The 25,142-nt window shown below is 38.4% G+C and overlaps 1 long non-coding RNA gene across 2 annotated transcripts in view; it reads left to right on the top strand.

Annotated features, from left to right (window-relative positions):
• The window catches only part of LOC102016341, a 45,641-nt gene extending 21,052 nt beyond the window's left edge, over window positions 1-24,589 (top strand). For both annotated transcript variants that reach the window (XR_262718.1, XR_262717.1), the window contains exon 3: window positions 24,235-24,589. This is a non-coding gene — a long non-coding RNA (uncharacterized LOC102016341). The remainder of the gene's footprint in view (window positions 1-24,234) is intronic.
• Window positions 24,590-25,142: the final 553 nt, after the last annotated feature.

The following is a 25,142-nucleotide window of genomic DNA, read 5'->3' as shown; positions in this document are numbered from 1 at the left end:
TTGTTTCTTCCCAATTCACAATATCTATTGTACATTTCAGGTCTTATTTACTTGTTCAGTTCCCCACACTAGTGAGACAATATGATGTTTACACATATGGGTCTGATTTATTTCACTTATTAATATGGTCTAGAGTTGCATCCATCTACCTATAAAAGTCTCCAGTTTATCCTTCTTTATAGCTAAGTAGTCCTCCACTGTATTAAAAAAAAATCCCACTACATCATTTTTATCCATTCCTTTTTGATGGGCATTTGGTTTGTTTCCAAATTTTTGCTATAACAAATTGTGCTGCTATAAACATGGGTACATATATATCACTGTAATATGATGTTTTCATTTCTTCTGAGAAGATAACCAGGAGGGGAATAGCTGGGTTGAATGAGACCTCTAATCCTAGTTTTTTAGGGAATCTCCACACTGATTTCCACAGCAGTTGCACCAGTTTACATTCCCACCAACAGTGGTAAAGAATTCCTTTTTCTTCACAACCTCACCAGCATTTGTTTTTGGTTGCTTGCTTGATGATAGCCATTCTTTCTGGGGTGAGATGGAATCTCAGTGTTGTTTTAATTTTCATCTCTTCACTGACCAATGATGTAGAACATTTTCTCACGTATTTATTTGCCATTTGTATTTCTTCATCTGAGAAGTGTGTATGCATATCAGATGCCCATTTTTGGATTGAGTCTTTGAATTTAGGGGGTCTGCTTTTTTTCAATTACTTATATGTTGTAGATATCAGTCCTTCACGGGACAAATGGCTACAATTTTTTCCCACACTGTGGGTTGGCTCTTCACTCTGTTGGTGATTTATTTTGTTGTGCAAAAGCTTTTAAATAGGGTGAGATCCCATTTGTTGACTCTTTGTACTATTTCCCTTGCAGTCTGGGTTGTGCTCATGAAGTCTTTGTACACACCTTTGCCTACAATTATGTCTCCAAAATTTCTGCCTATTTTCTCTTCCCATAGATTTAGTGTTTCTATTTTAAGATTTAGGTCTTTGATGCATTTTGGCTTTAGTTTAGAGCAGGGTGATACATATGGATCTAGTTTTAGTCTTCAGCATGTGCAGAGCCAGTTTTTCCAACACCATTTATTAAAGAGACCTTTTTTCTTCCAGCGAACATGTTTGGCTCCTTTGTCAAAGATAAGGTGGCTGAATGTGTTCGGGGTTGCATCAGCATCTTCTGTTCTGTTCCACTGATCCTCGGGCCTCTTTTTTTTTGCACATACGATGCTGATTTTCTCACAGTAGATTTGTAGTATAATTTGAGGTCTGTATTGTGATGCCTCCTGACTTGCCTTTGTTGCAGAGAATTGTTTTTGTTTTTCTAGGTCTTTTCTAGTTCCAAATGAATTTTAGGAACGTTTTCTCTAGCTATGTGAAGTATGCTAATGGTATTTTTATTGGGATTGCATTAAACCTGTATAGCAGTTTTGGGAGTATGGCCATTTTCATTATGTTGGTTCTTCCTTTCCAAGAGCAAGATATGTCTTTCCATTTTCTGATATCCTCTTCAGGCTCCTTTTATAGGGTATTGCAATTTTCACTATATAGTCTTTTACAACCTTTGTTAGATTGATTCCTAGGTATTTCATTTTTTTAGATGCTATCGTGAAGTATGTGCTGTCCCTAATTTCTCTCTGTGTTTGTGGCTTGTGTACAAGAATGCTATTGATTTTTGAGTATTCACTTTGTACCCTGCTACACTACTGAATTTGGATATTAAATCTACAAGTGCTTTTGGTGGAGTTTTTGGGGTCCTCTATGCAGAGTATCATGTCATCTACAAATAATGATAATTTAACTTCTTCCTTTTCTATCTTTATTCCTTTTATTTTTTTCCTCTTGTCTAATTACTCTGGCTAATGTTTCCAGAACTATATTGAATAAGAGTAGTGATAATGGACATCTTTGTCTTGTTCCTCATTATAGAGTGAAAACTTTCAGGTTTTGATCATTTAATATGATATTAGCTGTTGGTTTGTCATAAATGGCTTTTATAAGATTGAGGTAAAAACCATCTATTCCAATTCTCTGTAGGGGTTTTATCATGAATTGGTATTGGACTTTGTAAAAAGTTTTTCTTTGCATCTATTGAGATGATCATGTGATTTTTGTCTTTGGTTCTGTTAATATGGTGTGTTACATTTATTGATTTGCATAGGCTGAACCATCCCTGAATCTCTGGCATGAATCCTATTTGGTCATGATGTATAATCTTCTTGATGATTTGCTGCATTCTGTTTGTCAATATCTTATTAAGGATTTTTGCATCAATGTTCATTAGAAAGATTGGTCTTTAGTTTTGTTTCTTGGTTGAGTTCTTCTCTGGTTTTGGAATCAGGGTAATACTTTCTTCCAAGAATGACTTTGGAAGTACTGCTTCCCTTTCAATTTCTTTTTCTTAAAAGTTTCAGCATTACTGGTATTAGTTCTTCTCTAAATTCCTTTAGAATTGAACAGTGAATCTGTCAGGGTGTGATCTTTTGGTAAATTTGGTAAAGTTGGCAAAGTTGGTAAATTTTTAATTATATTTTCAAGTTCATTGACTGATATCAGTTTATTTAGAATTTTTGTATCTTTTTTATTTAGTTTTGGCAATTCAATTGTGTCTAGGAATCTGCTTATTTCTTCTGTGTTTTCCATCTTATTAGAGTATACATTCTCATAGTAGGTATTGTTGATCTCCTGGATTTCTGTGGGATCTGTTTTGATTTCCCCTTTTTTCATTCCTAATTGCTTCAATTTGTGTGTTTTTTCTTTCCTCTTTTTGATGAGCTTGGCCAAGGATTTATCAACTTTATTTATTCTTTCAAAGAACCAACTTTTCAATTCATTGATTCTTTGCATTGTTTTCTTAGTGTCTGTTTCATTAATTCCTACACTTATCTTTATAATTTCTTCTCTTGTGTGAGCTTTGGGTTTGATTTGCTCTACTTTTTCTAGAAGTTTGAGGTTCAACATTAGGTTGTTTATTTGAGCTCATCCTGTTTTACTGATGTGTGAGTTCATCACTATAATTTTCCCTTTTAGGACAGCTTTCAATGCATCCCATATGTTTTGGTATGCTGTGTTAGCATTATTATTTAATTGTATATAGTGTTTAATTTCATTTTTAATTTTCTCTATGACTCATTGATTGTTCAGAAGGGTGTTGTTTAATTTCCATGTGTTAATGTAGTTTTTGCAGTTTTCTTTGTTGTTGATTTCCAATTTTGTTGTGTTGTGGTCAGATAGTGTGCATGGGGCGACTTCAGTTCCTCTACATTGACTTAAGCATGTTTTGTCAGCTAATGTATGATTTATTTTGGAGAACATCTCATGTGCAGCTGAGAAGAATGTGTATTCTGATGTAGTGTAACTGAATACTCTGTATACAACTACCAAGTCCAATTGTTCACAGGTTTGGTTTAATTCTAATATTTTTTGTTGATTTTTTTGTCTAGTTGATCTATGCATTTGTGAGACTGAGATATTAAGTTCCTCCACTACAATTGTGTTGGTGCTTAATTGGTTTTTCACATCTGTTAATATTTGTTTTATTTAGTTGGGTGAATGTGAATCTGTGTTTGGTGCGTAAACATTTGTGATTATTTTCTCTTCTTCTTGGAGTTTTCTCTTAACAAATGTGTGGGGACCTTCTTTGTCTCTTTTGATCAGTTTTGGCTTAAAGTTTGCATTTTCTAGGGGCTGGGGATTTAGCTCAGTGGCAAAAACACCTGCCTGGCAAGCGCAAGGTCGTGAGTTCAGTTCCCGGTACCGGAGAAAAACCCCCCAAAAAAATAAAAAATAAAAAAAGTTTGCATTTTCTGTAAATAGAATAGCTATCTCTACTTTTTTCTTGGTTCTTATGGCATGAAGAATTTTTTTCCATCCTCTGACTCTTAGTCTATGAATTTCTTTTTTGAGTTAAATGTGTTTCTTGAATGCAGCGTATTGTTGGATCTTGCTTTCTGATCCATTCTACCAGTCTGTTTCTTTTGATTAGTAAGTTGAGACCATTTACATTAATGATTATAACTGACATGTATTGGATTTTCTTTTTCAGGTTGTTTCCCTGTTGTTTGGCCCCTGTCTTTCTGGTCTGTTCAATTGCTTCTCCTGCCTGGTGGCTTCTTTCTATTGGTATTCCTGGTGTTTGTGATCTTCATTATCTCTTTCTAATATTTCTTTCAGAGCATTCTGTAGAACTGGTTTGGTGGTCATAAATTTCTTCAGTTGTTCTTTGTCAGGGAAGGATCTTATTTCTCCCTTAATTTTGAAAGATAGTTTTGCAGGGTACATCAATCTGTATTGAAGATTGTTTTCCTTTAGGGCTTGAAATACTTCATTCCAACCTCTTCTTGATTTAAGGATTTGTGTTAAGAAGTCTTCTATGATTCTGATGGGATTTCTTTTATAGGTGATAAGTTTCTTTTCTCTAGCTGCTATTAGTATTTTGTTCTTGTGTTAAATTTCAGAAATCTTTATTATATGCTTTGGTATAGATTTATTTTGGTCATGATTATTTGGAGTTCTATATGCTTCATTTATTTTCATGTCAAATTCCTCATCCATTTTTAGGATATTTTCTGTCATTATTTCTGTAAAGAAGTGTTTAATGGATTTTTCACTCTCTCTAGCTTTTTTGCTGATTCCAGTCAATCTTATGTTGTTCTTCTTTACTTCATCCTATAGCTGCTGCATTGATTTTTTCATAGTCTCTTGTGATTTTTAAAATATTTTTCTTTTCCTGGTTGCTGGTCACTTTCCTGTCTTCTAGACCTGATATTCTATCCACACCTTCATTCAATCTGCTGCATATAATTTCAATGGAGTTTGTAATCTCATGCATTTCTGTTTGTATGTGTTTCATTGATTCCCTTTCTTGTCTATGTTTGGCATTCATGTTTTCCATCATTTTTCTGAGCTCCTCTGTTTGTTCATCTGTGTCTGCTTTGATGACTTTTATTTTGATAGTCATTCTTTTTGCACCTTAGGAAGAATTTTTCCTATGGCCTCTTCCATTTATTTTTTCACTTCTGCTATGTCATTTTAGAGAGTTCCATTTGTTTGCTTCTGATTTCCCCTACTCTTTGTGTTCTGGAATTGACTTGGGTGGGCTAGGTGTTTGGGATAGTATTTTGCTTCTTGGTCTTGTCACTTTCTATTTTATTTAGTTTTCTGTGTTGCTGCTTTTAAATTTGTAATGTTAGACTGCCTTATCACTGATGTTGAGGCTTTCCTAGGAAGTGTCTGTCTTCTCTCACTGGCACTACCATCCCAGGTCAGTGGGGGAAGGGCAGAGCATGAACTTATTCCGCTATCACCAGCACCACCATCCCTGGGCAATGGAAGACAGAAGGAGCAAGGACCCATGCTCCTCTCACCCACGCCACTATCTTGGGGCAATCAAAACAGAAAAATTTAAAAGCCTACACCTTTGAGCTATTCTACATAAATGTGCATGAACGTCATGAAGTAGGAATCATGAAATTCAGAAAAAAAGTACAAAGTAGGACATTAAAAACTTTCCATTGCTTGAATGAAATTTCAGAATGATTGCACAATTTATGGCTTTGTTTCAGTTACCAACTTCCCCTAGACCAATATGGGGAAACAGCTCTTAAAATGTGTACTCCAGGGAGTCTGTTCTCATGACCATGCTTTACTATACAGAATTACAGCATGACAACTGCACATTACAAGTTTAATCTTTGTAGATGTCTTTACACATTGATTTACACTCTCTTTTAATTTACTTGAACTCTTTCCTTATATGATCTTTTGCATTTAATAACTATGATTTATGCAAACCTATCAATTTTTCTCTATATCTCCTAGTTCTACTAGTCCAACTAATCAAATGCACTGCCATTACATTGTTTATTTTCACATTCCTGGATTCCAAGGATTATCTTCATCCTATAAGTAAAAATAAGGTCAAATGTCCCCTCTTGCAGTTCCTCTTGTTCATCAGTGCTTTAAACAAATCACATGCCACCTGATTATGAAAGTTGAAGTAAGTAAGAAACTCATCTTATCATTTTCCTTGGATATAGATATCCCAGCACCCACATCTGCTATGTCAGAGGGTTCAAAGACATCAAAAGCAACAGAGAAGAGTCAGTCTAGGCCAAATGTAACTGAAAATTCTCTTGATCCCTCATTGACATGGTCTGACCTTCATCCAAATTTCACCTTGGCTAAATAATAATACATACAAGACAGAAAAAAAAAGCCCTAGCATGAAATGGCAGGGAAAAAATGGCATGCTTCACTAAATCAGGAAGAGAAAGATTTCTGAAGTTCAAAAATAGAAATATACACAGGGACAAATGATTAAAACAATATTTGACCTATAACTTGCTAACCTCTGCTTCCCACAGGAATTTGTAAGGCATACAAAAAGAAAGAAAATTATGCAACATTAGGAAATGATCAAGATAGCTTGTTATTTACCCATATTCTGTGGGTGATATTCAACAAATAAATATGATAGGTATTAATAGGGGGCAAATCCAGTGGGTTTGTACATCAATAGATTCTTGATTATATCTGTCATTTTGTCCAGTACTGAGTCAATGTGATCTCATCACAGAAGGTACTGATTTTATGTACTCAGTGTTACTAGGACCTCAGCCTAACAGCTGACTGTATTTACTAGGCAACGTCAAAATCAAGTAAAAAATGGGTGAAAAACTTTTGATCAGAAAATAGTCCCCTCTGTGCAGATGATAGAAGGAGATTTGGAGATGGGGGATGGTGGGAAGGGGTAAGGGAAGAGAGATAAAAGAATGAAGATGTGATGTGTATATGTATCAACTCCCCACTATGAATGCATTGCTTAAATATCACAAATGTATCTTAATAAGAAAGGGGGGAAAAGAAAATTGTCACATATATATGCAGACTTTGACTCCTAATATTTGCACACATTTTTTATTTCTCTCCCTTCCTGTTTTTTCTCTTACTGTTTCCACTCCTTTCCATTTTCTCTCCCTTTTTTTCTTTTTTCCATATTTGTGGTATAGTGAATTGACAACTGGTGGTCAATTTATAACTCCCAGCTGAACTGAGTAAGCATGATGCTGGATGTGGGAGGCCCACCTGGGGACTGCTGCCAGTAGCATAACAGGCAGAACTGGAGAAGGAGAAGGAGGCTGTTAGGAGCTGAGAGAGGCTGTTGGGAGCTGGGAGAAGCTGTAAGGAGCTGTTGGTTCCGTTGCAGGAGCTCATCATGCTGGCTTTCCTGATGAACTTGGCTATTTTCATGCTCCAAGGAGCTCAGGACCTCATTGGCACTGAGAATGGCTTTGGTTCACTTTGGGGAGCTCTAGTCCTCACTTTGAGCATCGTTTCCTAGCTCCAGAGGGGAAGATGGTGCACTGCCAGTCTCCAGGAGAAGCTTGCCCCATTGGCTTTCCTGATCAGAACTCAGCTATCTTCATCATCGGAGGAGCTCGGGACTTCACTGTTGCTGGGGATGGCTGTGATACCTCCCAGAGGAGGTCTGGTTCTTCTGAGCATCACTTCCTGGCTCCAGTGCAGATCCCTCAGCCAGCTAGCACAGATCCTTCATCCCGCTGGCACAGAATTTCTAGATTCTACTACTGACCTTTGGGCCTTCCCAATGCAGATCCGTGAAAGAGGTCTGCATGAAATATTGTTATGGGCCTTAGGCCTCCAGGTGGACTCATGGGAGGCATTGTTATAAGCTCTAAGTCTTCAGCTGGACTCATGCAGGACATTTCCATGGGATCCAGGCCCTCAGCTGGATTCCTTGGTCTCTACTATGTGGACGGATTTCCTGCACTCTCTTGTATATCATTCTTTGGGTGACTATTATAAATAATCTTATAAAATATGTGTCCTCTATTATATTGTTTCCCCTTGCAAAAATAAGTCCCAAAACCAACACATGTGGTGAAACATCAATAGTTGCACAGGTGTTATTAACAACCAAAGAGCTTATTTACCCTCAGCTCATATTATTCAGGATTAAGGATACCTGTTCTATAGTTTCATCACATTTCCTGGGAATTACTTAAGCTGTAATGGCCCACGAAGTTCACCATTGTGTAGAATCCATTCAGTTGACTTTCCTTTGAATCAAATGCAGAAAGTGACTCTCGTTGTCAATCCAAGCTGTTCATAACTGAAAACCAACAGGAAGCCTAATGAAGTAAAGAAGCAGAGGGAGTGGACAAGGAAGGGATTAGATGCCAAGAAATAAAGCCCATTTCATGGTAAGAGAAATCTAAAAACCACAATCGATAAGGAAGGCCCTGGGGCTGCATTTCCAAAGAGATGCCAATAAGGAAAACTGGTTTTGACTTTGAGGAAGACATTGCCAGCCAGGAAACAGTGGAGACAGCATGGGTGGTAGAGGCAGTGCGGGCCTCCAAGTTTGAGCTCTGAAGTCGGTCTTGGATTTGTATCACAAGCTTCAGGGCTCTGTGCCACTGTTTTTATCTTCTTCAGTCTTAGTTGCCTCATCCGTACAATGTAGATGATAAAAAATTACTTCAGTACTAGTTCTAAGGCTCAAATGAAATCAGGTTGTGGAAGCTTCTCATGAAGTGGAAAGTGATTCACAAATGTTAATGCTGTCCCTTACTATTATTTACTCTACTTGAGGCCCAATCTTGTGATCTTTGCCTGGATACATAGGAGTCTCTGTATCACTATAATACAATTTGGAGGATTTCAAGGGAAATTTCAGAAAGGAACCATCATCCATAAAGCAAAGAATAACCCTAGCTCCAGCATAACTAGACAGCTGACTTTCAGGCATGTTTTAAAACATAAAACCTATATTTTCTGATATCCCTAACTCCCCTTTCGTGTACCTATCCTATCCAATCCTTCTCTGGGAAATGTTTCTCATTTCCACTTTCCTCCTCTATTTATTCTCCTCTACTCAAAACTTGATCTGAGACAAGAATGCTAATAAGCCCAGTGTGTTGGTTACAGTAGCTTTTTAATCAGAGGGTTTTAAACAACACAGAATATATGACTCGCCTCTGGAAGTCTTGATGGGCGTGGGATGAACAATGTCATGAAACACTCAAGTTCATACTATCTCTCTGCTCTGTTAAACACAAATTCAGCTTAACCCTAAGCTGATTTTATCTGTGATTATACAACAGTTATGTGTAAGAGTTAGGGCCCTAGCCTTCCTTGTTCCTGCCCAAGGAGCAGCAAGGGACCTGGGATGGGAAAGAAGGGAAGAGGAAGATCCTTCCCCCTCCTCCTGTGGAATCAAAGCCTTCACTGCTCTCTGTTGGAGAGAAATGACCAACATATGTCATTTATCCCTGTGCTGTCACACATGGAATGTAAGGCTCTGTCTGAGTTCTTAAAGCAATTGCTGATAAGGGGAGAAGATTATCAGGATTCACTGAGACTAATCAGGGTCCCTCCCTCCCTGGAGAGCCGTCGTTTTTTTTCCCAATTCCCACTGCTACCACCCACAGAGGACAGCAGAGTTGGTATGGTGGGTCAAAATGTAGTGGATCAACCACACCTATTTGTTTTCTTTTGTTTCCCAAAACAAAGACATTATTAATGAGACTCCATGTGCCACTTCTCCCACAGGCAGCTACCTTTATTCAAAGAAGTAAACAAGACAAAAATGAGTCATGGAATTTTATCTTTCAGAGTCTTGATGGAAAAACTTCCCTTAATGACTGTAATGTCATATTCTGTAGGTAATAAGCCAGATTTGGTATGCAAGGAGATTTAAATTCAGTGCAAAGAGGGAAGCATCCTGCAGTATGGGTTAGTTGAGGAGGAATTAGACCTTACAAATAGTAGTTAAGTAGGCACCTCCCAGACGGAAAGGTAAGTACATGGGTTAGAAGCAGCAAGACTTAGAAATCAGATCAAAGCTGAGAAATGACAACGTAAAGACAAGATGATGGCATTAATGTTAATTAGCATAGAGACTGCTACTCAGCCCTTGAAGTCAGAAGGTTTAGGAAATAAATCATAAAGAATGAGAAAAATATACAGAGACAAGACATGGTCAATTCTTTTTTTGTTTTGTTTTGTTTCATTTTCCTCTTTTTTTATTTTAAAGAGAAAAAACAAAAACAAAATAACAACAATGAAGACAAAAGCAAAACACTAAAATAATAAAAACAATATAGGCTTTCAAAACAAATGATAGGAAATAACAATGGTTCTTATATTACATATTGTTACCTTCAACAAAGTTGCTCAGATTATCAGATGTAAGAATGCAAGGTTGATCAAATATTTAAAGACAATAACACGTAGTAAAAAAATCAGAAACAATAGCTTCATTAAACAAGATGGTAGGAATTCAGCAATTGCTGTTATATTGCATATTGTTGTCTTCAAACTAGTTGTTCAGACTGCCAGATACAAGCATACAAAATTGGTCAAGAGAAAATAAAAAAGAATTTAAGCATTAACTATTCCTTTCAATACACCAATAGATATCAGCAATACACTTATCTCAGCTATCCTTGTATATATATATTTTTTTTTTGACATGGCCAATTCTGAGGGAGAATTTATAACTACTAAGCAAGAAAGGAAGTATTGTCCTTTCTTGAAATCAAATCAAAACTGTTTTGATTTCAGTGGGCTTTTGTTGCTTTCTATATTACTTTGTGAGCATCAACAAACTCAGTGAATTTTCTCTGCGCAGAAACCCTGTGTATACAGTGCTTGGTTGAAGCAGAAATCGTGTATGAATATAGTATAAATTGGTTTTAAAGATTTCCAGTAACATTTATCTGTATATTTTGTTAAATTAATAAGACCGTCTTGCAAACTGCGTCTCCCACCTCAGTAGAGAAGATCTCTGTTTTGGTAGGATTTGTAAATAGTAATTACACTCTGGCTTCTAATCAAGATATGTTTGTTTTGGATGTTGGTTAAACAAACAGGTAACCTCTGTATTAATAATGACCCCTTGTGTTTCAAATGACATAAATTCAGCTCAAAGAAGCTCTTACCAAAAAAGTCACTTTATTTCTGGAAAGTCTAGAATTATCTCTGGCTTTTGGCATGGCAAGTGTCAGGATCTAAATAATGTCCTTAGATCTCAGTTTCTGTTTGCTTTATCTCCCTTGACCTAAGTTAAGTTCATTTTTTAATTTGCATCTCTCCAAGATAACCTCTGGTGACTGCCAGCCATGTCCTCTCAGTGTAGTAATTTCAGCAGTAAAACAGTTGACTCCAAGATGAAAACTTTTGAGAATGCAGCAATTGACCCAAACTGGCCTATGTGTTCATCTGTGAACCAACTGCCATAACCACGCAAACGGGTGTTTGGAATCTGTGGTCAGGGTAGGGCAGGCTACTGTAGCCTCCATCCCACCCAGTTCACAGGAAACAGGCAGGTTTAGCACCAGAAGAACAAAGGATGCGATCAGAAAGACTGGAAAAACATGTAGGGCACTGACAAACAGAAGTGATCACTATCCCATCTGCATCTTAATCTTTACCCCATGACTTCCTGAATAGTAATTTAAATATGCTCAGTGTCCCACCTTAAGCATAAGCATATGATAATTCCAACCCACACATATCAGAGTAATATTTAGAAATCACCTAATAGGTTATTGAAGAGTTTAGCAAATTTAATACAATAAAATATTTAGTAATATGATAAATAGAGGAAACCAAGATTACAACTGTGATGAAAGTATTTACTAACTTCCAGTGAAGTTTGGCCTAATTAGATGGCAATCACAGTTAGCTGGTACATGGTGTTCGTACATAAGAAATGGGAACAATGAATGTTTGATCTGAGTACGATAATCCTGGCTAAGTTCTTCTTGTAAACACATAGGTCTTCAAAGGAAGATCTTTTGCCTAGACTTTTTTTTTTGTTGGGGGGTACCAGGAATCGAACTTAGGACCTCACACTTACCAGGAAGGTTCTGCACCACTGAGCTAAATCCCTGGCCCCCTGCCTAAATATTTTTGTAGGTGTTTTGCTCCTTTATGATTAGCTTTGAAGATTTTTTTTTAATTCTGCCTAGTCCTACATAAGCAGAGATGTGTTCCAACATGCTTAAATGTCTTAAATAATTCACCATTAAAGTTCTGCTCTCAGCGCTCTAACAAGTGAGCAGAGCTAGAGAGGCGAAACGATATCTGTTTAATTGACAGATTTTACTGCTATCTGTTACCCTGCTGTGGGTTTTGTTTGTAGTTTATCACAGGGCAATTAAAGATATTGGTCCTTAGATACATAGCTAGATTGTTTATTTGAAAGTCATTCTGTTAATTAGAAATTACTACATTAACATAAATAACTCTTTGTAATTATCCTGCTCATTCGAACACTAACCTCATATTATCATCTCCTAGAAACTTTCCTCCAAATATCTTTGGACCCAAAGCCTACAGAATACTTCATATATAGTGTATTCACTTGGCAACAAATACCAGTTATATTACTGTCATTAATAAAAAAAAAAAACAACTCGTTTCTTACAAGCAACGGTGAATCACATATATAAAACTCTACTTCACAAAATGGTTTAAATATAAGCAAAACAATGACAGGCCCATTTGCCCATAAAATTTGAAACAATTCACATTAATAAAATTGTTATACTCATCCCTCCAAAAAGGGTCAGGCTTTTTGTTCTGTTTCAGGCTTTTTGTTTTGCTTTGTTTTTGTTTTGCAAATGAATATTATAATTCTGCCTGAACAACATTGGCCCTAAGCCCAAAGGAAAGCTGAAAGCAAATTGCAAACTATTTGTGAGGCTGCAATGAGCTGGCTTTTCTGTAATTGTCTGCGCCCCCAGGGACGCCTGACCTTGCTTATCTGAGCATGAGCTTGCTACTGAGTTCGGTCTGGGCCTCTCCATATCTGCAGGAGCTGGCTGGTAAATTAGCCAGGCCTCTCCATGCAGGTGGCCTGGCTTGCATATGCACCGCCTTTGTGGCCCAGTGCCAAATGCTTGGTGCTATCATGGGGGTTACAAACCAAAGTCTATAGAGACATGGGAAGAAAATCAATCCATCTTCAGTCGCAAGGAAAATATAGGCCCATGTACCCTGGCTCTTTTATTTCAGTTTGCTCGCATGACCCTTCTCTTTTAAACTAGTGTACAGGATATGTCTGGGTAGAGGTGAATATAATGATCACAGTGCTATCTGGAGGGAGAAATTTTCAGGTATAGGACAAAAATATCTAGTTCTTATTCTATGCATATTTATTTTTATATACATGATCATATAATAAAAAGGATAAGCAAATAACATCACTATGAAAGTCATGTTTTTCGTAAACAGAGAGAAAAAGCTAAATATAAAGGTAGCTTAGGGACTGCCTCCTTGCATCCTCCTTACTATTGTACCTCCAGTGCCTGGAACACGTCTGGTATCTACGTATTGGCCCCATGAATGATCAAATCACAGTTCTCAGAAGTGTTTGATTCAAAACAGGGATGCCATTCATGTTTATCTCCATTCCTCTTCCTCCAACTGTTCCAATCTTTTGAAGAAGGAACTTCTGATCTGCATCCCACAATGAAAGAAGCCTGTGTGATCCAGCCACTGTTAGGTTGTAGGCTCTGTCTTGTGAAGCTTCCAGACCAATGTGGCATGTTGGCTGGATTGTAGATTTCAGCAGTGAATCATAGAAAGGAAAGAAATTTCGGGAGGGGAAAGAGTTCTACTAAAAATACAGAGAGGAAAAAGCTACATAGGACAACCTGCTGGAGAAGGGACAAGAAAATAGAGCCAAATCCTAGAGGTTCTTAAAAGCCAAAATAATTATCCTTTCATGTTCTGTTCTCCCAAGTTAGCTCAGCTGTTGGATCACTTGTACGCATGGGATGACCTACCACAGCGCCAGGAAGTAACACTATAACATGATCCCGGGGTTCAGTCGGCTTCCCCTTGCTGGGCACAGGGACTTCACAGCTCACAGAGGCTGTACGCAGCTGGTGGGCATTTGGAGCCAGGTGCCTGCTGATAATCCTGTTAGGGCCTCTCCTAAATCAGTCCTCACTGTATGCTTCTCCTAAGAGAACCAGACAGTAATTCTTACATGTTTCTGAGCTGAGATAATTAGGCTTATAGGGACCCAGCACAGGGGTTTAAGAAATGTCACAAATGCCTCAGTGATTCAAAGTAGGCCTTGAATGCTACTTTTAATGAGTGATAACCAGGAACCTTGGAGTCCAAACCATAAAAGGGCCTTGTACAATTTCAACATCTAATATAAGTCATCAAATACTCAATAAACAATACACTTTAAAAACTTTTTCCTTAATAACAATAACAGACTGGACAGCCCTGACACCACAGCAAGATTCTGGGGACCCTTTGACTGGAGAGGTCCAAGGAATAGAGCAGAAGATCCCTTGGACAATGGAGAGAGTGGCCCTTTAACAATGATTGTGGAAGAATTAGGGAAAATCACATTGACTTACTGATATTTAACCAATTTGGGGCTATAAAAAACTCAGTTTCATAGAGTTGTACTGAAGGACTCACTGTTTTAATGAGCTGCTCAGCTGTATTAGTACACATATCTCCAAGAGTTACCAGGGATTATGTCTCCCTAACGATGGGCAAAGATTGACTAGTTGTATTTATTCAGCATGAATAGATATGACCAGGCAGGTGTCTAGTTCTCATTATCCATGTAGGCACCCAGACATTTTAATACAAGTTGTTAGGGTTGGGGGCTCCAATAATAGCATTCTTTTTCCCCACACTCCATTCAGAATCATACTCATAACAGCTAATATTTACCAAGCATTCTTCAGGTTCCCAGTATTTTCCTAAGGCTGTCAAAAGAATTTACTCACTAAATTCTCATGTAACCCCACAGAGCAGATTCTATCATCACCCCCATTTAATGAATGAAAACACTGAGACAGAGAAATACTTTTGCAAAGTCCCAGGCAAGTGGCAGCAGAAGCTAGCTTTGGACCCCACCTGCTTGTCTCCAGAGCCCATGTGCTTGTGTGAGAAACTGAGCCTCTCCGATGCACATAAAGGTAGAAAAGATTTATCATGAAGGATTAGCTCACTCGGTTATGAAGGCAGAAAAGCCCTCCAATCTGTTGTTTTCAAGCTGGAGTCCAAGGAGAGCCAATGATGTGATTCCAGTCCAAGTCTGAAGGCCTGAGAGCCAGGGAAGTCAATTGTATAAGTTCCTATTGGAACCCAAAGCTCAACAAGGGGTAATATCAGTGCCTGCGTGCAGGAGAAAATGGACATCCCAGCTTAAGCAGAAAGAGAAATGTGCCCTTTTACCACGTTTTTATTTTGTTTAGGCCTTTTAACAGGATTGCATGATACCCACCCACATCAGGGAGGGCGAGCTGCCCTCAGCTTACATATTCAAATGCTCATCTCTTCCAGAAACACCATCATAGACACATCAAGCTGCCTGCTTATACCATGGAAGGTCAAAAAGGGAAGTGAGGCACAGAAGACATTTGGAGATCCACATGACAGCTTTATTACCCATAAAGCTGACTGGAGCACATGGCTTAATACCACTAGCAAGGACTGTAAACACCCAGCCCTGAAAGAGACAGATTGGCCCACTTCACCATGACACAGCTGGACGTTCCATCTCCCTTTCGGTGCCATATTGCTCCAGCAGGAGAGAAAGTCCCCAGGAAGGCCACCACATAATGGCGGTTGTACCATGCAGACAGGCTAGATGGGTAAAGGGGAGTCTCACTGAGAGACCTAGCCGAATTCCTTTTCCCAAAGTCACCAGTAAGAGAATGTGGCAAGGACTACAAAGCATGGCCAGCGGTGTGGAACAAAAGGTTCCTGGACAGAACACTTTGGGGTATAGGAAATTAGACGGGGAAAAAATCACTTCTTTATGTCACTCACCTCTGTCTGACCTACTAACGTTTAGCTGAAAGTTAGCTTTTTACTTATTAAAGGACACGATAAGCCACAGTTCCATGAGCAAAGCCTGCAGCTATCAGTAGATGCCTGAGATATTCTCATCCCTGGTTACAACAGTGAAAACATCCTGAGTCTCACTGAGGTGCACTGGTACTTCAAAATTATAGCGGTTCAGACCTTCTGCTGGACACTGCTGTTCGGCACAAGACATACACATATTGCTTTGTCATGAAATTAGATTTTTATAACTAGTTTGATAATGCTATTTCAATATAATTAATTTTCTCTATAATCCTCTTTGGCTTGGCTAGAAAGCGGCCTAGTGGGACAAGTAAAGCATACTTCAGGCTGTGGCTGGGTGGGCCATAGAGGGAGCTGTAGGGTCCACACCTGGTCCCCGGCCCCTTCCTTCCCGGCACTCGTGCCCTTGCTGTTTCCCACACACCACAAAGTAAGAAGTTTAAAAATTTGCACTCTTCTGCCATGGCACTCTCCCTTGGAACCAACTGGCAGTGGACTGAAACCATAGTCTTCTGGTTTACATATTCTGTGCCGGTAATGGAAAGCTGACCAATGCAATTCCATATATTGTATTGTATACATTTAAGAGCGTTATTCTGAGAAGGGGTGCACAGGTTTTACCAGATTTCAAAAATATAAGAGCCTTTGGACCTCGAGGCAATAAAAAATGGAGCCCCTTTCTCTCCTCCATCCCCAAAGATGTTTCTTTAATACAAAATAATCCCATTTCTTTAGGTTTTATGTTTCCCTCCTCTTTGTGAATCTGGTCTCATCACCTGAAGGAAGGAAGGAAAGAAGGAAGGAAGGAAGGAAGGAAGGAAGGAAGGAAGGAAGGAAGGAAGGAAGGAAGGAAGGAAAGAAGAAAGGAGAAAGAAAGAAAGAAAGAAAGAAAGAAAGAAAGAAAGAAAGAAAGAAAGAAAGAAAAGTAAAGGAAAGAAAAGAAGAGAAAGAAAAGAAAAGGAAAGGAAAGAAGAAAAGAAAAGAAAAGAAAAGAAAAGAAAAAAAGAAAAGAAAAGAAAAGAAAAGAAAAGAAAAGAAAAGAAAGAAAAGAGGATAGACCAGGAGGCTAAATGAAAATCTTTTATGCTAGACTGGCAGGTTGGGGATTTTTTTTTTTCTGTTGGTCTTTCTATCTTATCATCCTTTAATCACAAATTGTATAAACTGTGTAAAAGTATGAATGTACATTTTTATGACCCAGGACCTTGCCTTGAAATTCTCATTCAAACTTGGCTTTTGGTATGGGCACAAGTGTAAGGCAGAGCCTGTCTTAGAGAAATCGCTAAGCAACTGCTGCTGCTAACAGTGAGGGAAGCTTCACCTCTAATCAATAAAAAGAATTCAAAATTCCTGCTCCAGATGCCATTCTTATATCTCAATGTGTTAGTACAAGAAAAATTCTCCCTCACCCAACTCAGACTTTGTGTCTGACTGTGGGGGGTCAAACATAGCTTTTCACTGACTACAAAACACCAAGCAGTGTTCATGGTTATTCCCTATTGGTATAATTTCCCATTACGGAAAATAGGGAAGAGAGAGAGACAGAGAGAGAGAGAGAGGGAGGGAAATAGAGAGAGACAGAGACTGATGAACAGAGAGACACAGAGAGACAGAGAGACGGAGACAGAGACTGATGAATTAATGTTGATCCAGGCTCTTCACGTAGATGCTGTGAGTTACTAGTCTCTTTTATTGGAATTTTCATTCACTTTGAGTAAAAGCACAAATATTTGTTCCTGAGAATCAAATCTTTATCCCTTTTCTTTCTTTTTCTTAATCAGATTTTACTGGTACGTTTTAGATATACATAATGCTCACATTCATCGTAGAAAATTTGTACCTGTACATGATAGAACTTGCGTTTTATTCCCATTCCCCTTCCCTCCCTTCAGCTCCTCCTCCCCTCCCCACATATCACAATATCTAATCTACTTTGTTCGTTTCCAAATTTGATTATCTTTCTCCTGAAACCCTGATATAGATAGATAGATCTATATATCTTTTAAGTTCTCTCCCAAACACAAGCAATGAGTAGGTGACCACTACCAGCAAGTGTGTGGCTTGTGCGAGGGCAACATCAAATACCCTCAGGCTGAGGAAGCTCTATCTGAATGCACACCGAGGAGAAGCATGTATCAGGACGCACTCTTTGTATACTCTACATTATATATGAACTTACCAGTGGATCCCACCTGCTACAGATATTTGTATAAAAATATCTCAATAGGGACAGGGATATAGATCAGCAGCCTGGCAAGTATGAGGCCCTGAGTTCAGTTTCTGGTACCAAAAAAGAAAATAGTATTAAAAAAAAAAAAAAAAAAAAAGACCAAGAAAACAGGAATAGGTTCTTTAACCCAATACTTTATACAAAAAAAAAAATCATTGAAAGTGACAAAATTCACACTATGAAATTAAAAATGAGAGAGAGAGATTACTAGCTCATTAATACAATCATGCCCATGTGCACATGTCACCAGCAACAGCAGAACCACAGCTAACATCACCTCACCCAGAGCACAAAGCGCAGGCTCTGTACTGCGATGTTCTGGTATTGCTCTCATATTTGGTTCTGTCCTCTAGAGACCCATGTCTGTGAGTTCTTAAACTATTTGCACCAAGGCTCTATCTCTTGAGAGCAAGGCATTTATCATTAGCTGCAAAGCATTTTCAGCGTGAAACTGCATTAAGTGGCAATTCTAAGGACACAGTCTTTATCGGCCCCATTCCTCCTGCACCGGCTTCCGCTCAGTGTTCTCCGGAATGCTGGCCACCTGTTGACATGAGCATGGTAGTCATGCTTGCCATACTGTCCTTCTGCTTTATTCTACACCTCCAGTCTCCTTGAGGGGCTGCAGCGTTTGGGAGGGGTTTTTAAGGAACTGATTTTAGCTGTCAGGTTGTTTATAAACTGAAAGAGGTCTCCCAGACATGTGAAACTCATGAACCCCTTTGTTAGGAGGAGGCTGAGGGTGGACCCAGCATGAACTAGGTAGCTGGTCTACCAATGAGCGGTACACCCAGCCCTCATGGGGCTCTTGGGAGTCCCTGGGCAGCATCTATTGTAAATATGCTCCTCCGGGCTTTAAAGTTGAGTCTCTTTATCCTTGTGGTCTCACAGACAAACAAACCCAGGGATTCTGAACCATGAGGCTGTGACAGCATGTGTAGTAATCAGTTACAAGGTACACTGGAAATGATTCATTACTGAAATGAGGAAATGATTGACTTCTTTAATAAGTCAGAGCCAATTCCAGGTTATTCTCATAACAGTAACAATTGCACTCACCCTTCATTTTGTAGGAGAGAAAGCTGTGTACGTCTGTACTGCTAACCAAATGTAGCCTAATTTGTGTAGCCTGATTTGTGTATGCCACAAACTCTTAATTCTTGTGATAAGCACTGTTCTTGCTGTTAGTTACTCTCATTTTGGTAGTCAGTAAAATCTGACTATGGCCCAGAAGAACATAGTATCGAAGATAAACAAAGTTGAACACTATTACAGTGATAAGAATAGATTTTAATCAGTAATATACTACTGCACTGGACTCATCCTTAATTTGCACAGAGGCAATGGGCATTTAAACAAAGAATGAAGTAGGGAGGAGTGCAGGGGGACTCAGTATGGTCCAGGGAGTGAAAAGTAACAGAAATCCGGAAAGCAAGGCTTGTTCCACAGGAAACCCTCCTGGGTTTGCTAATCTTTTACCAGTTGGACTCTTCCCTTCCCTTAGAGGATGGGAGAGCAGGGTCCTAGCTTCAGGTGCTGGCTGGAAAACACAGTGTACCCTTTAGATAGGCTTCAGTTTTCCCCGGCAGGCAATTTAAGAGAACTTAGGGGTATCCTATGGATATGGCTTTGAGCTATGAGAAACCATGGTAGCGTTTTGTTTTGTTTTGTTTTGTTTTGTTTTGTTTTGTTTCGAGTCTTTGAGATCTCAAAGTAGCCTGGCTGGAGTTTGGTCAAACAGAATTGTCAGTTGAATATCAACTAACCATAGCAGTTGAGGGGGCGCGGGACAGGGAGCAAGTTATTTTGTTATTTTTTTTCCTCTTTGAAGTTAAAAAAAAAAAACAAGTTTAAAATGCATTAGCCACAAACCATCGGTTTTACAATTATCCCAGGTAAGACAAACCTAGAAATATTTATTTATTCTAAATATGACCGAAAAATGCACAATATTAAAAATGCTTCCTTGTTTTTACCCATATTTGAGATGATGAATCTGAGAACAAAGATAGAATTTGAACCTCAGCTGCAGAACTTGCACTGCTGACCAATTTTGCGTGCTTATATCTGGTGGTCTGAACAACTAATTGGAAACAACATGTGCAACATAACAACCATTGTTGAATTCTTATCATCTTGTTTAGTGAAGCTCTCTGTCGTTTCTAATTTTTTTATTACTTTTTATTCTCTTTAATGGTTTGATTAATCTTGCATTCTTATATCTGACAATCTGAGCAACTTCGTTGAAGATAATAATATGTAATATAACAACCATCTGTATCATTTTTATTGTTTTGTGTTGTTCTGTTTTTGTCTTTGTTGTTGTTATTGTGGTTTTTTTTTTTGTCCTCTTAAAAAAAAGCTTACCCACAGAATTTAAAGATGGTGGGTACAAATCCTCTAGGTATAGAAAGCTAGGGTTTTAAAATCTGGAAGGAAATATCTAATGCAATGGAATAAATAATGCTCCTAGTTAAACTCCTCTGGTTATGTTTCTCCAACAGTAATAAAGTACTCTATTACCCGTCACTATAATTTGATCTCAAAATACAAATAAAAATAAGATAATATGTGACATATCTAGGGGCATGATCCTATTGTTTTAAATTTTTGGTTATATTTTTTATGTCTCAGGTTAACCTAATTATTGTTACAAGAAATGTATTTATCAAATATTTTAAAGCTTTACTATGCCATACTAGGTAGATGCATCCATATTGGAAAGTAGATTTCCTTAATGTATTTGCCTGTCTATATGGAACCTGGTCATTCTCCATTGTCAAGATTCCAACAATCACTATTTCAAAACAAAGATGTGATCATGAACAGTTTAAATGTTGGCAGCCTTGTTCCTCCTCTATTTAGTTCTCAACTACTATGGAATAGAAATGTTTAACACATTAAGTCTTTCTATTCAGTTAAAAATTGTAAGTCTACACATTGTGGGAGTGCTTTAAACATCTTATCAAGTGTAGGCCAAGTGGAATCAGAGAATAAATTGGGAGGAGTCATTACCTGTTGAGGTTTTCAAAGGATTTCAACCTTAGATAAGGAAGGAAATGGAGTGTACAGAGGAATAACCATGCCTAGCTGACTGATCACAGAGCCATAACCACCCAATTATTTCAACACTATGTGACAATACAGGTTACACTAGCCTGCTCAGTTTGCTATCAGAAAATACCACAGACTGAAGAGTTTAAACAGCATGCATTTATTCTACATAATTCTGGAGGCTGGAAGGCCAACAGCAAGGTACTGGTGTACTAGGTTCTTGGTCAACGTGTTTTCCAGGCATGTCGACACGTGCCTTCACACTGTGTGCTCATGTGGCGGAGAAGAAGAGGGAAAGTTGGAGGGAAAGAGAACTTGGTGTAGCTTTGTCCTCTTAGAAGAGCACTAAGTCCATCAGGAAGCCCGCACCTCCTGATCTCCTCCAAACCCAGTTATCACCCAAAGACCCCACCCTAGCACATCAAGGCCTGAGATTTAAATATGAATTTGAAGCATAGACACAATCTGGTTGTGAGCACTGGTTCACAATGTTAAGTCACTGATCAATTTAGCAAATACTAAAATTGGAACTCATCATAGAAAGTAGACCTCCAGAAATCTTAATTAAGTAAATATTAATAAAATACAGAGGTGGCTGTTTTAAAACTAATGTCTTGAAAGTTCTTCTGGATGTACCTCAAATCTTTATGAAGTTATTGCTGTACATCAAGTTTATACACTTTTTTCCTAAGCATTTATATTTTTCCTCTGTTTACTCTCCCTGGTCTTTCCTATAAAACACTTTGATCTAGTGTGCTAAAAATAGCCTGCATGTAGATTTTCCTTTTAGCTTCATCATTACACTCTGCTTCCTAATTGTCTTGGAGACTGAGGAAACCTTAAGTGTGTGCAGTAAGCATATTTGATTGATACTAACACACTATTATGCAACCCTAGATGTGGGGCCACAGTTCTGATTACTTCTACACTCCCACTCCTTCATCGTACACCCTTTTTGGAATTTATTTCTGCCTCTGCAGAATCTGAGTATAGTTAGCATCTATTTTTAGTAACAAACTGCTTCCCTGAGCTACAGCTGTTCATTTACACAGAAAGCCTTTGCACAAAGCTCATATTCTCATCCTTCCTTTTTAATGCCCAGTAGGCTTCCGAAGGAAAATACAAATGTGGTTTATATTTAGTTTTCTATTCAGCCCTGGCAAACTCCTAAATCTAGAGGAAGTTATAAATATACTACAAGCAAAATGCTTTTGTTTCCTTTAAGTAATTTTTTTAATGCCACATGGTATTATGGTACACAGGGTAGAGAGGAGCCTACATTAAAATAGGAGGTTAAGTGAATTAAAAATTGGTTCTTTGAAGACATTGTCCACGTGTGGAGCTGACGTTCACTTTACATGACACTGAAGAGTGTCTGATGTATGCCAGTGTTGTTTAAATATTTGTGGAATGTGGAACGATTGACAAAGGGTGGCAGGGATCCCCCAAAAGGTAGATTGCTTGAATACATTTTTTGCCTTTACCCTTTGAGGTTAGGGAAAACACTCTCTGAAGCAAGTTCCCTGTAAAAGTGACCCTCGCAAATTCACAAACTCTCCAACACATTCCTAGCCACAGGAGCACAGTCTTCACCAGTTGTGGAGATTGAACCCAGGACCGTCACAATGAGCCATATTTTCAGCCTTGTTTTGTGTTTGTTTGTTTGTTTGTGTGTGTGTGTCTGTGTGTAGTTTTTTGTTTTTGTTTTTGAAGCATGGTTTTGCTGAGTCATTAAGGTGCCCAGGCTGGGCTAGAACTTGTAGTCCTTCTACTTCAGACCCCCAGGGTTCTGGAAATACAGACATGTGCCACCACAACTGGCCATAGTCAGTAACTGCATGTGGTCATAAATGCTTCTACTTTCATTAACACAGATGCAACAGGGGCATTCCTTGCCCTTGGGGCTCCTGGCTTGTCAAAACTCTAATTCCTGTGACAAATCCACCTTACTCTTCGCCAACTCTTCTCATTCCCTAACCTCTCTGGAGCCTGAAGCAGCAGGAACCCACCCAGCTCTTCTCATCACTGACCTTGTCATCCTTTGCAAAAAACTCATTTACATCACTGCCCCCACTTCCTCTGTGTTTCACTGTGCTGGCTCAGCACGGTACTGGGGTGGAAATGGAAAGGCGTTTGATGGTGCGCAGGCTTGGACATCCAGAAGCACCTACTTCTACCTGGAAGGAGTGCAGGGGTGTCTCTGAACTCTGGTTTTGACAGCTGAGGAATTTGTCATGAAAACAACGTGAAGTAATTAATGTAAATAATCTGGACTTGTTGCTGGTGCTAGGTGGAAATGCTCCGTGAAAGGACACAATTATTATTCTCACTAGTCTGTAAATTTCACCTCCGCTATTCATCCTAAACCTTGACTTCCTCTTTTTCCCTTTCTTTCAAATTCTGTCCACTCGTTATTTGTCTTTTTTTCCCCTCTCAAATTTCCCTCTCTCTGTTCACCCTATAAATCAAAGCAGACCTATTTAGCTACTCTAAGAGCAGAATGATTGGCATGGTGGCAGACAAGAAAAAGAAAGCCATCAACCTTAAAATGAAGTATTCTAGAGTGAAACATAGAGCTAGAATTAAGAAGCACACAATCCAGAATACTCAAAACATCCTCTGCAGAAAGTTTCCCCAAATTGCCTTCTCTATCTAATCTTATTCTGCCTTTCTTTGAGAAATCTACCCTATAAAACAAAACAAAAAATTAGCTCTCATTTAAATTTTAAGCTTCATGTATGTTTTTGGAAGGCAGGATCAATAGTTAATAGCCCTAGATTTTGATATGGGTTTTCATTAACTAGTATTCCGTGGAAGCATTTCCTAATATTTGTATTAAACTATACTGTACTTGAGCTTTATGATGTGCAAAACAGATTTCCTGGGGTTAGCCTTGGCAACTAGCAAATTATAAAAGTGTTTTCATAAAGAAGCATGTTCCACATTCCAGACAGGTGATTTACAGTCATGTATGGAACGACCTAGAAGCAAGTTAGAGCCTGCGTTATTAAGCATTTTCTCACACTTAGCACATCTTCTCTTTGTTTTCTTTTTCCCTAAGATATGCCTTGGAAAAGAGTTAGACAGCTCTCCAACAAGAGTGAAAATGCAAGAACCCAGTACCCAGAAGTGACTGACCTGCTTGCTGAGACATTACCAGTTTTCATCACAGTAAATATCTGGCCAAGCAACGATCATCAGTCCTTCTCCAGGAACACCTGTAAATTCAGATCTTTGACTTCTTTGCCTTATTTTTGCTTTTTTCTTTTCTTTCTCTTACGTAAGGTCCTTATACTGCAAGTACATACCTTATTTTTATGGTAGGTATTCTAGTGTCATGAGAAAACTAAATGGAAATTTCTAAACTTTAAAAACATACACTGAATATTGTCTCCATTCATTTTAATTTGTTTCATTCATTCATTCATTCATTTTGCAGTGTTGGGACTCAAACCCAGGGTCTTGCACATGCTAGGAAAATGCTACATCCCTAACCTTCAATCCATTTGAAATTTGACGAAAGGCAGGTGCTTACATTCCTGCAGCATTCCTCCGTAATTGTACTGTTGTGTATAGAATCCACTAAACACTTGTGTCTTCTTTAATTGAAATAAATTAAAAATACCAAAATTAAACATAAATTTCCATTACTACCCCAAGATCTCCTAGCCATGTGTGGCTTGTGGGTGCCATGTTGGACAATATAGATACAGAACTTTTTCTCAATTGTTGAAAGCTTTATTGAACATTGCTGCTGTGGAATCTAGATTTTTCCTGGTAAAACAAAGTTGAAGCATATTTAGGTGATATATTTTTGGAGACAACCAGTATTCTGGACCAAAGGTCCAATGACGACTGCTTCATCTCAGCACATGACTCATTTGAATGTCCAGTGTGGCACAAGAAAGTCTTTGCTGTGCTTTTCTGATGTAGAGGCTTGTTGCTACAGAAAGATCTAAAGCCACCGAA

This window comes from Chinchilla lanigera, unplaced genomic scaffold (genome assembly GCF_000276665.1).
Source record: "Chinchilla lanigera isolate Chin_1 unplaced genomic scaffold, ChiLan1.0 scaffold00052, whole genome shotgun sequence".
Lineage (NCBI taxonomy): Eukaryota > Metazoa > Chordata > Mammalia > Rodentia > Chinchillidae > Chinchilla > Chinchilla lanigera.
The sequence above is the reverse complement of the archived record's forward strand: the minus strand, read 5'-3'. Positions and strand labels throughout refer to the sequence as shown.